Source organism: Dasypus novemcinctus, chromosome 29 (genome assembly GCF_030445035.2).
Source record: "Dasypus novemcinctus isolate mDasNov1 chromosome 29, mDasNov1.1.hap2, whole genome shotgun sequence".
NCBI lineage: Eukaryota > Metazoa > Chordata > Mammalia > Cingulata > Dasypodidae > Dasypus > Dasypus novemcinctus.
The window spans coordinates 20,833,522-20,851,596 of record NC_080701.1 but is presented as its reverse complement, the minus strand read 5'-3'; the positions used below and the strand labels follow the sequence as shown (position 1 = coordinate 20,851,596).

General features: G+C 40.8%; 1 protein-coding gene across 5 annotated transcripts in view; it reads right to left on the bottom strand.

The window, feature by feature from the left end:
• DDHD2 (DDHD domain containing 2) overlaps nt 1–18,075 on the bottom strand; it is a 123,132-nt gene that overhangs the window by 37,436 nt on the left and 67,621 nt on the right. Inside the window, exon 1 of one of the 5 annotated variants that reach the window (XM_071212648.1) lies at nt 627–878. The exons of 3 other annotated variants lie outside the window; for them this stretch is intronic. The gene's annotated coding sequence lies outside the window, so the exon portion shown is untranslated. Of the gene's footprint in view, nt 1–626; nt 879–18,075 lie in introns of those variants that run through there. One more of the 5 variants, XM_071212653.1, reaches the window with a different exon arrangement.

Sequence of the window (18,075 nt, the reverse complement as noted above, 5' to 3'; positions counted from 1 at the left end):
ATTTTTTATTCCTTTTTAAAGAGGTACAATCTGACTTGAAAACCTGCATTTATGTAACTTAGCCACAATTACGTGCCAGGACTGGAGCGTGAATTTAGATTCTCTGTCTCCAGATTCCATTGTATCCTTTACACCAGCTGTTCTGAAAATTTTTGGCCTCAGAACTCCTTTACATTATAATTGTTGAGGACCCTGTAGAGTATTGTTTATGTAGGTTATATCTATTACTATTTACCGTATTATAAATTAAAACAGGAATTTAAATATTAATTCATTTTTTAAAATAAGCACATTCCATGTAAACAGAAATTTCTGTGTAAAATTACCAAAAAAAAAAAAAAGTAGAATGGCATTGCTTTAAATTTTTATAAATTTCTTTAATGTTTGGCTTAATAGAAAAGTTCCATTCTCATATTTGCTTCTGCATTCAATCTGCTACAATTTTAATTTTGGTTAAAGTATATGAAGAAAATCTAGCCTCACTCAAATATGTGGTTGGAAAGAACGGGGTATAAATTTAACACATTTCATTATGCAGTGTTTAAAAAAATCACTACCAATCTAATTATAAAAGTCTTAATTATATGGGAATCGGACTTGGCCCAGTGGTTAGGGCATCCACCTACCATATGGGAGGTCTGCGGTTCAAACTCTGGGCCTCCTTGACCCGTGTGGAGCTGGCCCATGCGCAGTGCTGATGCACACAGGGAGTGCTCTGCCACGCAGGGATGTCCCCCGCGTAGGGGAGCCCACACTCAAGAACTGTGCCGCATAAGGAGAGCAGCCCAGCGCGAAAGAAAGTGCAGCCTGCCCAGGAATGGCACGGCACACAAACACACGGAGACACACGGAGAGCTGACACAGCAAGATGATGCAACAAAAAGAAACAGATTCCCGTGCTGCTGACGACAACAGAAGCAGACAAAGAACACACAGCCAATAGACACAGAGAACAGACAACTGGGGTGGGGTGGGGGGAGAGAAATAAATAAATAAATCTTTTTTAAAAAGTCTTAATTATTGGGAAGCTGTGAGGCTCACAAGAGATACAACTTTTTAAAAATTATACATTTTTCTTGAAAGGTCAAATTATACCACTAGCAACAAACACTAAGTTTTCCTTAAAGTTTGTTTTCAAAAAAAAATCTGCCAGATACCCACATCTGAATAACCATAGTTTGTTAGTTGTGCCTTCAAACAAAAATGGGGATCCATGAAAAACTAATTCAGCTTGCCATTCAAATAATAAGTGCTTTTTTTTAAAGAAACAACCATCTTACTTCAGTATACACAAGGGTTTTGTCACATACTGTGTAAAAGATATGAACATGAGTTAATATTTAATAAAATTAATGATCTTAACTATTTCATCAAGGATTTCCTTAAGTGAAACATGCACTGTTTTTGAGTGCACAAGCACTGAACACAATGACTTTATCAGTACAGTTTGGTTTTACTGTCTTAATTCAGAGGAAGGTGCCAACAGTTTTATTTACCACTACTGCATCAATAGTGCAGATGTTAACACAGTAGACAGTAGAAAAGCCAAATAATGTCTTAGTATTTTTTTAAAAGATTTATTTATTTCTCTCCCCTTCCCCCCGCCCCAGTTGTCTGTTCTCTGTGTCTATTTGCTGCATGTTCTTTGTCTGCTTCTGTTGTCAGCGGCACGGGAATCTGTGTTTCTTTTTGCTGCGTCATCTTGTTGAGGCAGCTCTCCATGTGTGTGGCACCATTCCTGGGCAGGCTGCACTTTCTTTCTTGCTGGGCAGCTCTCCTTACGGGGCGCATTCCTTGCGCATGGGGTTCCCCCAGGCTGGGGACACCCCTGCGTGGCAGGGCACTCCTTGTGCGCATCAGCACTGTGCGTGGACCTGCTCTACATCGGTCAAGGAGGCCCGGGGTTTGAACCGCAGACCTCCCATGTGGTAGACAGACACCCTAACCACTGGGCCAAGTCCACTTACCAATGTCTTAGTATTATGAAAATAGTTTTGATCTTGTGGCCCATGAAAGGGCTTCTAAGACCTCCCCCAGGGATCCATGGACCACACTTTGAGAAGTACAGCAATTAAATATCCATCCCTGTCCTGCATTCTCTACCCTATTAACATTACTTTAGCAAACATTTATTTAGCTCTTCAGGGCATGGAATACAAAAGAAAGAAATAACATAATCCCTACCCTCAAAGAATTCACAGTTTGAATAAGTGAGACAAATAAGCAAATAAATGTATATTAAGTGCTTTAACAGAGGTAGATAGCAGATGTAAGGGTAGTTACAAAACAGTAATCAAATGTTGAGGTATTCAGTAGGTCTTTGGTGGTACCAGGAATCTGCATTTTAAACAAGCATCTCAGATGAATTAGCTCCAAGTACTTTGGAATCCACACTTTGAGAAACACTGCCTTAAGCAGTATAAATATTAAGTTCCCAAGAAGACCCAGTAGAGAGTTAGTTTCTAACAGAGTATCTTATGGTACCTCTAAAAAAAGAAAAAAAGAAAACGCTTCATTTCATTGGCTGTTGTTTGCAGTATATCAAATCTTTTACCAGAAAGGACTTAAGGGAAGTGGACTTGGCACAGTGGTTAGGGCGTCCGTCTACCACATGGGAGGTCCGTGGTTCAAACCCTGGGACTCCTTGACCCATGTGGAGATGGCTCATGCACAGTGCTGATGCGTACAAGGAGTGCTGTGCCACACAAGGGTGTCCCCTGCGTAGGGGAGCCCCACGCGCAAGGAATGCGCCCCGTAAGGAGAGCTGCCCAGCACCAAAGAAAGTGCAGCCTGCCTAAGAATGGCGCCGCCCACACGGAGATGACACAAGATGACGCAGCAAAAAGAAACACAGATTCCCGTGCCGCTGACAACAACAGAAGTGGACAAAGAAGATGCAGCAAATAGACATAGAGAACAGACAACCGGGGTGGGGGGGGGGAGGGGAGAGATAAATAAATAAATAAATCTTTTAATTAAAAGGACTTAAAAAGTAAAATCATAAATAAACACTACTTTTAGGCTCTATGAGCCATAAACTGCCACAACTAATAAACTATGGCACAAAAGTAGTAATAGTCAATATGTAAACTAATGAGTGTGGCTGTGTCCCAATAAAACTTTATTTATAAAAACAGACGGTGAGTTAAATTTGGCCTTGGGAGTAGTTTGCTGACCATGTACTCTATTACAAAAGATAATGCTAATGATTAGTAGGTTGCCTAAATAGCAGTATCAAGAGTCTAGGGTATGAAACAACTGGATTCTATATCCAAAGTCTGAATAATTATTAGGCACCATTTTTCAATTAGACCATATTGCATTTATTCAATAACTGTGTGTTGAGTGCCTATCAAGGTATTACGTGATATGAAGATACATAGTTTCTGGAGGCAGTAATCCTCAATCCCTGGTTGACATCTAAGCATCCAAAGTTAAGAATATTCCACAATTGTTTGATTGTAACATAACAAAACCAAGTTTTCAGGTTGTGACAGTAATTGTCAAACTCTAAAAGAACAGAAATCAGCTTTTTTTTTTAAAGATTTATTTTATTTATTTCTCCCCTCATTCTCCCCATTGTCTGCTCTCTGTGTCCACTCGCTGTGTGTTCTTCTGTGTCTGCTTGTATTCTCATTAGGTGGCTCCGAGAACCGATCCTGGGACCTTCAGAGTGGGAGAGAGGCAATTACTCTCTTTCGCCACCTCAGCTCCCCTGTTCTGCTACATCTTCTTATTTTCTCACCTCTGTGTCTCTTGTTGCATCATCTTGCTGCGCCAGCTCTCTCTGTTGGCTGGCACTCCTGCACGGGGCAGTTTTTCCCACGTGAGGCAGCATTCCCATGCAGGGCGGCTCTCCTGCATGGGCCACATTCCCGCATGGGCCAGCATTTTGCGTGGACCAGCTTGCCTTCACCAGGAGGCCCTGGGGATCAAACCCTGAACCCCCTATATGGTAGACAGGAGCCCAATTGGTTGAGCCACATCCGTTTCCCAAGTCAGCTCACTGATTCTTAAAAATGCAGATTTTCATATCAGCTCCAGACAGAGATTCTTATTAACTAAGAGAGTTAATCAAATGGGTCCATGAAGCTACATTATAATCAAGAAAATACAGACTAGGACCAAGATAGCAGCGTAAGACATTCCAGAGTGCCATTCCCCCACAGAAACTTTGAACAACTAGCAAAACCTGGCAGAGCCATCTTCCTCAAAACTCCAGAAAACAGTTATAGAGTTGCAGCAACTGGGTGATGCTAAATTAAGAAAACAGAGATATAAAAATATTAGGAAAAGTTCCCGATGCCCTTGCTGGCCCCTCTCCACCCCCTTCCGGGCCCAGTGGGGTGCCAGCCTAAGGTTCTATTGTGGGTCCCTGACCCTGTTCCGGGGGAGCAGAGTAATCCCTATGCGAATGCGAGGGTGCCTGTTTGTCAGCATCAGCCTGTCAAGTAGCGGCCTGAAAGACTGAACCAGAAAACTTGTCTCTGGTTTGCACTTCCAAAACCTGTTCAGCAAGCAAAAGCAGCTTGTGGAAGTTAAGGCAGAGTAAGAAACAAGTCAAAGATGGGAAGCGGACATAGCTGAACTGATACAGCATCTGTCTACCATATGGAGGGTCCAGGGTTCAATCCCCAGGGCTTCCTGACCTGTGTGGTAAGCTGGCCCATGTGCAGTGCTGCTGTGTGCAAGGAGTGCCGTGCCACACAAGGAGTGTGCCCTACAAGGAGAGCTGCCCCGTATGAAAAAAATCACAGCACACCCAGGAGTGGCGCGGCATACACAGAGAGCTGACACAGCAGAATGACGCAACAAAAAAGAGACACAATAAGTTCACAATTATTATACATTTAATTATGTATATTTATGTATGAGTGATATATATCAATAAATTTTTAAAAAACACAATTGCCCAGTGCCGCTGGATAATGCAAGCGGATGCAAAAGAACACACAGTGAATGGACAGAGAGCAGACAATGGGGGAGGGGGCGGAAGAAAGAAATAAAGTAAAAATAAGTCAAAGTTGCGGGAGGCAAAGGAATACCTGCTTTGTGTCATACAAAAGAGCACCTAGGAGTGGCAGAAAATCTGTTTCACAGGGAGTAGAGGGGGCATCTGAATTCTTATAAATGGAGGAATTCGTAAGGCCTTTAGAAAGCACAAGCACAGGACAAGTCTCAGGCTCAGAAAAAAACAAGAATTCCTTGCATTTCACATTCCCTTGGGTTAATTTTCTGAAGGAAAAAAAAAAGAAGACTGAGGTATCATTCCAGATTAAACGAGACAAAGATGTGACTCCTAAATGCAGCATGTGATTCTAGATGTATCTTGGGCCGGGGGTGGCAGGGGGAGAACATTAGTGGGACAATTAGCAAAATTTGAATACGGTCTGTAGATTAGATAATATTGTATCAATATTAATTTCCTGTTTTTGATCATTGTTATATAAGATGTTATTATTTGGAGAATGGATGAAGGATATATAGGAATTCCTTGTATTGTCTTTGCAACATTTTATAAATCTGAAATTATTTCAAAATGAAAAGCTAAAGAAAAAAATGCATATACAGTTTGCAATTGTGAGGCAAGGACCCTTGAATCAGGAAAGAGAAGACCTGAGCTATAAGTCCAGCTCTTCCACTTACTGACTTTGCTTATGAAATAAGAATGTTAAAACTAGGTGGGAGGGAAGTAGATGTGGCTCAACCAGTCGGGTGCCTGCCTACCACATGGGAGGTCCTGAGTTCAGGTTCTGGTGCCTCCTAAAGAAGACGAGCAGACACCACACCTGCTGCAACAAGCTAGATGTCTAAAAAACGAGCAGATGCCATAAGCCAGCAGGTGCCGTAGCCCACGGGGAGCGAATGTGGCTCAGGCCATTGGACACTCCCCTCCCATGTGGGAGGTCCTGGGTTCAATTACTGGTGCTTCTTGGAGAAAGCGAGTAAGTAATGAGCAGACAGAGGAGAGAACCATTGGGGGGGAGGCAGGGGATAAAAAGAAACCTAGATGGGACTTTAGAGACACCCAATGTGATGTCTCCAGCCAAATATTTTTTTCAGTCCTTAGACCATTCGTGAAAATGCATTTTATTGCTTTTATAGCCACCGCTTAATAGTTCCTGCACTTGATTTGATAATATTCCTTAGATTTTTAGGAAATTACTTTGAAGAAAGTGATTTAAATTTTCCTTATGATTTCTCTGCCAACTTCAATGAGGGCTAAGTTTGTCTTGTGAGCAGCTGATAACTTCAATTTAAGCTCTTCAGTGATCCTTCTCTCCTCTAGTCCCTTGGAGGTTTCCATCAAGCCAAGGTCTCAGCTATGGTTGCCAAATTAAGCAAATGTAAATGTAGTCAATGTAAAAGTTTTAGAAAAAAAATTAGGAGAAAATTTTGGGGAACTAGGAGTCGACTAAGAGTTTTTAGACTTGATACCAAAAGCACAATCCTAAAAATGAAAAAATGATGAGTTGGACTTTGTCAAAATAAACTTTTGTTCTGTGAAAGACCCTGTTAAGATGATGAAACGACAAGGTACAGATGAGGAGAAATGGCTGATTTTAAGACGAAGACAGTAAATATACAAAATAAGATGGAGCGTTCTATGGTGCCAGACAGGAAGGGAGAAAAAAAAAAACCCCACCCACAATGATGGGGGTGTGTCAAAAGGACACAGGAGCCAACTTCAAGAGTGCCTGTTAGATCACAATACAAAACATCCATGAGTCTATACCCATATAAATGAATGAATAAACTTTAAAAAACAGGAGGGGAAAGATAAATCTCTCAAGCAAAGAAATCCCAAATAATTTATGTAGCTACTCATGGAAGCGGAGTCTAACTCCCCGTTGCTTAGGTGGACTGCACACACTGACTTCTTTCCAAGGAGCACAGTATTGACGGAGGAAATGTGTAACTATACAGGGGAGAAACCTGACAACACTATCCCCAGCCAGGCATAATTGATGCCAGGTTAACATCAATAGCAATAAATCATTTTGATAGTAGGTATTCTTGGTATATGTGATGAGAAGAGCATTTTATCTCTAATGATCTTCCTCCCCCAAACCCCATAACTCCAGTCTAATCATGAGAAAAACATTAAGTCCCAAATGAGACATTCCACAAAATACGACCAGTACTTATCAAAACTCAAAGTCACCAAAAACAAGAAAAGTCTGGGAAACTCTCACAGTCAAGAGGCTCCTAAGAAGACATGCCAACTAAATGAAATGCGGTATCCTACTAAATGAAATGTGGTATCCTAGATGGGATCCTGAATGAAAAGGAACATGAGGTAAAAACTAAGGAAATAGGAATAAAGTATGAACTTACAGTTAATAAAAATATATCAATATTGGTCTCTTAATCATGACAAAAGGATCATACTAATATAAGATAATTATAGGGAAACTTAGGTGTGAGATATATGGGAACTCTGTAACATCTTCACAATTCTTCTGTAAATCTAAAGTTATCCTATAATAAGTTTATTGATAAATCAAGTTGGAAAACGGGCAAAAGACATACAGAAACATTTCACTGAAGAGAAATACAGATGGCAAATAAGCACATGAAAAGATGTCCAACATCATTAGCTATTAGAGAAATTTAAACTAAACCAAAATGAGTTATCACTACATCACTATCAGAATGACTAAAATAAAAAATAATGACTACACTAAGGATAAAGAGAAACTTATACATAGCTGGTAGGAATATAAAATGGTATAGGCACTCTGGAAAACAGCCTGGCAGTTTCTTAAAAAACCAAACACACAACTACAATATGACCCAGAATTGTACTTGTGGGCATTTATCCCAAAGAAGTGAAAATTTATGTTCACACAAAAAAACTATAAACAAATGTACACAGCAGCTTCATTCATAATGGCCAAAAAGTGGCAACAACCCAGATGTCCTTCAACAGGTGAATGGTTAAACAAACTGTGAGACAGCCACACAATGGGATACTCCTTAGCAATAAAAAAGAACTACTGACAGAAGAAATAACTTGGAGGACTCTCAAGAGAATTATACTAAGTGGAAAAGGACAATCTCTAAAGTCACATACTGTGTGGTTCCACTTATATAACATCCTTGAAATGACAAAATTTTGTTGTAAGTAGCAGATTAGTGGTTGCCAAAGGCTTCATATGATGGGAGAGAGGCGGAAATGTGGCCATAAAAGGTCAACATGAGGGATAAATGTGATAGAATTGTTCTGTATCTTACCTGCATCAATTTTGCAATTGGGGGAAACTAAGTAAAGGGTACAAGTGCTCTCTATATTAATTCTTAAAACTGCATGTCGTTCTGCAATGACCTTAAAATAAAAACCTTAACTAAAAAATACAGGACTCCCAGTTAAATCTGAATTTCAGTAAATAAATAATTTTTTAGTATTTTAATATTGATTGGGATATACTTAAACTAAATTGTTTATCTGACATTAAAATTTAACAGGGAGTCCTGTAATTTTATCCAGCAACCCTATTTTTGACTACCCTACCAACTCAGAATATTTATTATAAAATAAAAGGACATTTAAAGGTTGGCTGAGAGAAAATGTGCCCTGACCCCAGAAAGCCATAAATTCTCACAATCAACAGTTGGTACCTCCTCTGACTCACATTTGAATCACAACAAATATGCTACTGTCCATTATTGCTGGTGAGAAAATCCACAGAGTATAAAACCCTCCTTGGCTGGGAAGCAGATGTGGCTCAAGCAGTTGGGTGCCTGCCTACCAAATGGGAGGTCCCAGGCTTGGTTTCTGGTGTCTCCTAAGGAAGATGAGTAAGACGGTGAGCTGATGCAATGGGCAGGTGCGACAAGCTGATGCAACAAAGAGATACAATGAAGAAATACAATGAGAGACCCGATAAGCGGGAGTGGAGGTGGCTCAAGCCATTGGGCACCTCCCTTCTGCATGGTAGGTGTTGGGTTCAATTCCCAGTGCCTCCCAAAAAGAAGCACACAATGAACAGACACAGAGCAGACAGCAAGCGCAAAAAATGGGGAGAAGGGGGAAGGAAAATAAAGTCTTTAAAAACAAAACAAAAACCCTCCGGAGGAGGAGATTTCCTTCAAGTGGTTGAGCACCTGCTTTCCATATTAGAGGTCCCAGGTTTGATCCCTGGTACCTCCTAAAAACAAGCAAACAAAAAAATCAGCTCCCTGGGAAGCTCAGTAGTTGAATGCCTGTTCCAATGTGTGAGGTCCTGGGTTCAATCCTAGTACCTCCTAAAAAAACAACACACAAAAACCCTCCTTTGTTCACACTGAAGTGAAAATTATCCAGGTAATTCTCCTTCCCAATTTCAGACTTAAAATGTCTATCCCCAGGGAGGGAGAGGGGCATATATAGGAATCCTCTATGTTTTTGATTTAACACTTACATAATCTAAAGCTTAAGGGAAACAAGTCAAGAAACAATCACATAGAAGCAGGGTAAAAAAGTTATCGCCCCTCAAAAAAATGATTTAAGGAACAAGATGGCAGTGGAGTAAGGAGCTCCTAGAGTCAGCTCCTGCTACAGGGCAGCTGGAGGTAGCTGAAGTACCTGTTTGGGGGCTCCAGGAGAACAGAAGTGCATCCTGCCACATCCTAGAAGGAATGGAAGGAGGAGACTGCCCATCTGCAGAGAAGACACATAAGTAGAGGCTCCATGCCACAGAGCCTGGGGCCCATCCTCCACTGGAGGCACAAGCCGCCTCGGGAGCTGTTCTGTGACTGGAACTGAAAGCTCTACTTCCCCCAAAACAGGGGAGGAAAAGACAGTTGGGCACCAGTTTCAGCTACTGATGAGTAAATTCAGTGGGCTACAGTATAATCCTGAGAACATCTAAAGTTTGAGCCTGTCCAAGTCAGAAAGAGGCCAGGAGCTGCCATCTTAACTCTGCGCCTGGCATGAAGGGAAGTGGGGTGAAGTGAAAATCCCAGTGCTGGTGGAGACCAGCTTCTTCCATCCAGGTCAGATTGCAGGTCTAGCCTAAGCCCCAGTGCCACTTCCAGCAGGGAGGAAGCTGCAGGGACCTGTGCCAGCCTCTCCAGGAAATTACCAGCCACCGCAGAGGCCAGTGATTATCCTACTCTGGTGGCACAAGCCCACCCCAGGAGCTATTCTGTGGCTGGAATTGGAAGCTCCATTTTCCAGACACTGGAGGAGGAGACGGTTGGCTGCCGATTTCAGCTACTGATTGGTAGACATGGCTGGCTAAGAGATAACCCTGGGAACAGCTGGGGTGAGACTCAGCCCAAGTCAGAAAGAGGCCAGGAGCCGCCATCCTGACTCCGCCCGCAGCCTGAGGGGAAGCCGGGCTGACTGCAACTCTCAGTGTCGCAGATCAGCCTGCAGCCCCCCTAGGCTTCAGCCCCACCTCTGGCAGGGAGGAGGCTGAGGAGCCCTGCACCAGCCTATCCAGGTAACTGCAGGGAACTTTGGCTGCCATAGACTGAAAATCAAGTCTACCAGGACAGCGGTGGTCATCTTGGACCCACACTGCATAGATTGCTGCCCACACCTGCAGCTCCATCCCTGCCCCAGGCAGGGAAGAAAGGGATGTGAAGCTTCATCAATCTCTCTGGGCATCTACAGTCTAGGCCTGCACGTGGATTATTCCACATAGCTGTGACTCTGTCCCTACTCCTAGCAAAGGAGAGAGTTGGAAGAAGCTCCATTGGTCCCTGGCGCAATGAGGGCAGCTTGAGCCTCCATAGCTTACAGCACCAACTACGTGCTTGGCTCCTATTGCACAAGCAGCAAGGGAGAAAGGATAGGAAGCCCTAAACTAAAGAGAAAAACTGCACCCAGAAAAAATACTGTAGTAAGCCAGATACAAAGAAAATTACCAACAAAAAATTACAATCCACACCAAGGAACAGGAAGCTATGGCCCAGTTAAAGGAACAAAATAAGCCTCCAGATGACATAAAAGAGTTGAAACAACTAATCATAGATGTTCAAACAAATCTCCTTAGTAAATTCAATGAGATGGCTAAAAAGATTAAGGATATTAAGATGACCCTGGATGAGCACAAAGTAGGATTTGAAAGCATACATAGAAAAATAGCAGATCTTATGGGAATGAAAGATGCAATAATAGAAAATAAACATTGGAATCATATAATAGCAGATTTGAGGAGGAAGAAGAAAGGATTGCTGAGCTTGAAGAAATGGCCTCTGAAAGTGAACATACAAAAGAAAGATGAAGAATGGAAAAAAGTGAACAAGGTCTCAGGGAACTAAATGACAGCAAAAGGCTTGCAAACATAGATGTCATAGGTGTCCCAGAAGAAGAGAAAGGAAAAGGGGCAGAAGGAATATTTGAAGAAATGGTAGAAATTTTCCCAACCCTACTGAAGGACAACTTACTCCCCTCAGAAAAAAATCTGAATAGACCGAGTCTGAGACACATACTCATCAGAATGTCAAATGCCAAGGATAAAGAGAGAATTCTGAGAGCAGCAAGAGAAAAGCAATGCATAAGGGATATCCAATAAGATTAAGTGCTGATTTCTCACCAGAAACAATGGAGGCAAGAAGATAATGGTCTGATATAGTTAAGATATAACAAGAGGAGAACTTCCAGCCAAGAATCTTATATCCAGCAAGACTGTCTTTCAAAAATGAGGGTGAAATCAGAATATTCTCAGATAAACAGAAACTGAGAGAATTTCTAAGCAAGAGATCAGATTTTCAGGAAATACTAAAGGGTGTGCTAGATAGAGCCTGAAAAGAAAAGACAGGAGAGAGGGGCCTGGAAGAGAGTCTAGAAAGGAAGTAACTAAATAAAAGTAACTAAAAGTGTCAAAAGAGTGGTGAAAATAAAATATGACAGATATAACTCAAATAGTCAGGAATAAACTTAACCAATGATGTAAAGCACTTGTATTCAGTAAACTGCAACTCAATGTTTTGTTTTTTGTTCTCTCTCCCCCACCCCCTCAGTTGTCGGCTTTCTGTGTTCACTGGCTGTGTGTTCTGTGTCCACTTGTGTTCTTGTCAGCAGCATCCGGAATCTGTGTCTCTTTTTGTTGCGTCATCTTGCTGCGTCAGCCCTCCATGTATGTGACGCCATTCCTGGGCAGGCTGCACTTTTTTCGCATTGGGCAGCTCTCCTTATGGGGCGCACTCCTTGCACGTGGGGCTCCCCTATCCGGGGGACACCCCTGCATGGCAGGGCACTCCTTGCATGCATCAGCACTGTGTATGGGCCAGCTCCACATGGGTCAAGGAGGTCTGGGGTTTGAACTGCGGACCTCCCATGTGGTAGGCGGATGCCCTATCCATTGGGCCAAGTCTGTTTCCCGGTGGTGGATTCTTATAAAGGACATAAGAGTAGGACTGAATGGACTACTGATGTTTAATGTACATAGAAGTTTTAATTAGCTTTACTGTCAAAGTATGGAAATGTATAGAATGAATGATAACACAAGTAACAGCTAGTTTATAAATGGGGATGTGATTGAAAAATGGTAGTCTAGTCATGTAAATGCCAATTGACAGAATTCTAGAGAATAATCTAGGAAGTGGATAGCACAGTAAACCAAGAAGAGGATGAGAATTGTGGTTAATGATATAGATGCAAGAATGTCCTTTGTTAACTAGAGCAAATGTATATCACTACTGCAGGGTGTTGGGAATGTGGAGAAGCATGGGAAAAATACAGCTGGAGTGATGTATGGACTGTGGTTAGTAGTAATAATATTCTTACATCTATGCAAAAGCTGTACTGTGTTGATAATGAGGCAGTATATGGAAAATATGAGCCAAATGTACACTATGGACATGGTAATAATCAGATGATATTTTATCTTTAGCAAATGACACACCACATTGTGGTGTGTTGATGGAGGAGTGTTTTTGGGAATTCTGCACATGTGCATAATTGTTTTATAAGTTTACTTCTGTCATAAAAATATATTTTAAAAATAATAATAGGGTAGGTTGGGGGAGAACACACCAAATGTAAGATAAGGACTATGATTAGTAGTAAGATTTTGACAATATTCTTTCATAATGTGTAACAAACATGACAATGCAAGGTGTTGGTGGAGGGTTGATGTATGGGACCCTATATGATGTTATGTATGTTTGCTTTGTAAGTTCACAATTTTACTATACACTTGTATATGTATGTTCATATATAAATGATATAAAGATAATAGGATTGGTTGAGGGGGAAATACTTTGTTTAGTAGTAATATTTGACAATGCTCTTTAATCATTAGTTAAAAAGGTTTATCAACAATGCAAGTTATTGGTGGTAGGGTGAGTTATGAGAGTCCTGTATGATGTTATATATGTTTGTTTTGTAAGTTCACAACTATTATACACTTATTGTTTATGTATGTTTATGAATGCTATACATCAATAAATTTTAAAAAATGATTTAAGAAGTAAACGGGTTAAGAATCATTTTCTAGAAACAATTTTGGGTCTCCAGTATAATACAATTTTTTAATGAAAAACAAAAAATTGTGCGCTAACAAATAAATACAACAATCACAATCGTAATGATCTTCTGCTGTCACAACAAAAATATAGACGAAAAATAAATTCTGAAACTCTGGCAGTAATTATTTATTTAATACTGTGCCCTTCCTTGTGGACAAAGCTTAAGCTCCTAAAACAAGCCACTTGACTTTTTTATCTTTTTATTGGAACTTTCAAATGTACAGAAAGGTACAGTGAATAATGGATCAAACATTAACCACTGCCCAGCTTTGCTTCTAGAATCATTAACTCATGTCCAATCTTGTCTCATCTATATTCCATCTACTCACCACACCCAAATGGATAGACTATTCTGATGGCTTAATTTTTTTTTCCTTATTTTTTAAAGATTTATTTATTTATTTCCCCTTTTCCCCCATTGTCTGCTGTGTCCACTTGCTGTGTGGTCTTCTGCGTCCACTTGCATTATCAGGCGGCACTGGGAAACTGCATCTTTTTTGTTGCGTCATCTTGCTCCGTCAGCGCTCCATGTGTGCGGCGCCATATCTGGGCAGGCTGTGCTTTTTTCACGCGGGGCAGCTCTCCTTGCGGGGCACACTCCTTGCACGTGGGGCACCCCTGTGCGGGGGTGTCCCTGTATGGCATGGCACACCTTGTGCGCAGCAGCACTGCACCTGGGCCACCTTATCACACTGGTCAGGAGGCCCTGGGTATCGAACCCTGGACCCTCCAAATGGTAGGCAGATGCTCTATCAGTTTAGCCATGTCCGCTTACCTTAATTTTTCGACTTTCAAACCACATTAACTCTTAATTTTAAAGTAAAGTTTCTTTTTTTAAAATTTTCACCATCACTTAGACTTACAGGCATAGAGACCTCCATTTTTTTTCAAAGCCAGATTATAAATTCTATGAGTGCTGGATCTGTCTTATTTTTTTAAACAAATCACTTTTATTAATACATATTAATAAACATACAATTCATACAAAGTGTGCAGTCAATGGTATTTGGTATATTCACATAGTGGGTCTGTCTGTTTATACCAAGCATGTTGTCTGGTTTGTAATTGAAAGATGAAAGCATGTTGACCCTTAGAGCAAATTTGATACTCTTAAATTCTTTGGTTTGGAACCAAGTAAATTTCTGTTAAGCAAGGGTTACCTTTATGGATAAGATTCCACCAATAGTCTTAACTATATAGTCTCACAGAATGCTGGAAGGGATAATCCAATTTCCTCACATCACTAAAGGTTAGAATGATAGAGAGGATATAAAAAGGTTAAAAACTAAAACTAAAACCAGAACACAAATATTTGAGAATACAAATTTGAGATTAGCAACATATACACTAGAATAAAAGCCATAAAAAAGACATGAAATATGGGGAGAGGATGTGGCTCAAATGGTTGAGTTCTGCTTCCCACCTGGGAGGTCCTGGGTTCAGTTCCTGCATGCCTCCTAAAAACAAACAAAAAGGCAAGCAAACAAACGAATAAACCATCTCAGGGGAGCCAATGTGGCTCAGTGGCTGAACGCCAGCTTCCCACTCAAAAAAAAAAAAGGTAGATGTATATTATTTGACAAAAATGTTTACATTGTTATATATAAAGGTAGTTACAGAAGTACATTTAATATGTCATGTAAAATTACACAGATATATATGTATGTATCCACAGAGATGTCTGAAGGGCTGCCCATCAAAATACTAAAAATGGTCTAAAAATAGTGAGTTGTGGTTATTTTTTTACTTTTCCTGACTTTTATATATGTTTAGTCTTAAATAATCATCCATGAATAAAGGGTAAACATTTTTTATTTAATTTTGAAATTGTGTGATGTTTTTAACAGTATATTTAAACAGTTATGCACATATTCATGGGAGTTAACTCTTCCAACTAAATATAGAAGCCTTTTTTTCTTGAGGTACCAGGGCCCGGGACTGAACCGCAGACCTCGTATGTGGGAGGCTGGTGTTTAACCACTGAGCCACATCAGTTCCCCTGAGTTGTTTTTTTTAATCTGTTTGCTTGGTTTTTTTGTTTTGTTTTTAGGAGGCACCGGGGATCAAACCCAGGGGCCCTCCCATGTGGGAAGCAGGCACTCAACTGCTTGAGCCACACCCACTTCCCAGATGCCATATTTGATAAAATATGATTCAAGAACTAGAAAGTTTCCTATCATAGGAGATAAAGAATATCAACTCAAAATCAGAGAATCTCTACTTAACCTTTTTAATGGACAGGGAAAAGGAAAGACAAGTGAATATACTAACTTCCATGCCACATCAGACCAAGGTCTGCACAGACATCAACCCTTCAGTGACATTAAAGAACTGTGGAAAAGCATGTAATCCTTGACAATCCTAAAGGTCTGCAAATATTTTTGTTTAAAATGTTTCAGTTGAGAAGTGGAATGCGGCTCAAGCAATTGAGCTCCCACCTACCACATAGTAGGTCCCTGGTTCGGTTCCTGGTGCCTCCTAAGCAAGACAGCAAGCTGGCATGATGGGCTGGCATGGCAAGCTGACGCAACAAGAGATACAAGAAGAAAAACATAATGAGAGACACAACAAAGAAGGGAACAGAGGTTCCCAGTGCCTCCTAAAGAAGACAGCTGATGAAACGGGCAGGCACAATGAGCTGACACAACAAGAGACATGGAGAGGAAAAACATAATGAGAGAGACAACAAAGCAGGGAGTGGAGGTGTCTCAAGCATTTAGGCACCTCCCTCCCACATCAGAGGTCCTGGGTTCGGCTTCCAGGGCCAACTAAAGAAACAAGGAAGACAATAGACACAACAAGTACAAAACATCCAGGGGGTGAGGAGAAATAAAATTTTAAAATTCTTAAGTTAACTTGTAGACTATGTAAGATAGTAAAAATAAGCGATAGTGAATCCTTTCAAGGCAGAGCTTATCTTAAGTATATTCATAATTCCTTAAATATAAACTAATCTTTCTAAAACACAAGTATGTTGAATCATCCAAACCATTGCCTTCGCAATAAAAATTAAAAGTGGTATAGATACGGAAAGTGGATTTGGCTCAATGGATAGAGCATCTGCCTACCACATGGGAAGTCCAAGGTTCAAACCTAGGGCCTCCGGACCCATGTGATAAGCTGGCCCACACGCAGTGCTGATGCACGCAAGGAGTGCCGTGCCACGCGGGGCCCCATGTGCAATGAGTGCATCCCATAAGGAGAGCTGCCCTGCGCAAAAAAAGTGCAGCCTGCCCAGGAGTAACGCAGCACACACAGAGGGCTGACGCAGCAAAATGATGCAACAAGAAGAGATACAGATTCTGGGTGCCGCTGACAAGAATATAAGCAGACACAGAACATATAGCAAATGGACACAGAAAGCAGACAACTGGGGTATGGGGGTCGGGGGGAGTGGGGAAGGGGAGAGAAATAGATAAAAGAAATCTTAAAAAAAAAAAAGTGGTATAGATAAACTTTAGTTGTACTTCCAATGTAGGGATAAAAGATTAAACAAAGGCACATAATTTCATTTCCTCTAAAAATCCCATAAAATGACAGGGAGTTTTTTAAAGGCATAAATCTACTAAGATGTAGAGAAGGGGTATTTGACCTTTTTTGTTCCATGAACCTCTTTGCCAGTCAGATGAAAACTGCAGACCCCTTACTAAGTTCACACTATACTGTATATTATTTAATAAATATATCACACCCACACCAACATGTCCCCATAAGAATAATGTTGTCTTTTTTTTTTATTTCAATCCAAGCTCACAAACCCCTTGTTAGGAACCCCCATGCAGAGAGTTGAAAGGAAAACAACTTCTACAAAATAGGAAGCTGGAAAGCAGATGGATGAATGGTGGCTGACTTAGTAGAATTGAAAATCTCAGTCTTAAGCCAGCAGTGAGTAAAACTAAAAATCAATATGATTTATACCACAGAATTCCCAAAAGGCTCAGGAATTGATAGATATCAGGTACCTCTGGAATAGGAGTCAAGTGATGAGGCTGAAATAGAACTGGTTGCACAAGTTGTCTAAACACCCTGCACAAGAGAGTTAAGAATATTAATTCTCAAACCTCAGACTTTCCCACTCCCAGACTTTCTGGGGTACTATCTAGAATTTGCAATCCTAAGACGTTTCCAGGTGATCTTGATGCTGCTGAATCAGAAACCATACTTTGGAGAACCACAGGTTTAGATAAGATAAAAACAGAACCATTAAGCACATTTAAGAGCAGGGGTTCCAGGCAGAAATCAGTGAATGCTAGATATTAAGGCCTCCAGTCATTCCTCCCCTTATCCCAATTCTCTCTCAAATGATGGTGGCCAAGCCTTTACCCTCCCAGCTAACATGTGAGTCCCAATGAATGTATCTCATAAGAGCAGTCCAATAGGAAAGACCTAAAGTACTTACATGTGAAATTCTCAAAGGAGAAAACTCTGCCAAATAACCCTACCAGAAAGCCCTAGCTAACAAGCTCCTCAGCTACACTCAGATTTCAATCAGTTTTTTCAGTTTCTTAAATATGAATAGACAATCCAGGACTAACAGACACCTGAGAAATACTTCTAACATGATAAAAATGGAGACCAAAACAGAAAGGAAAAAAAGCAACTTTGGAGAAA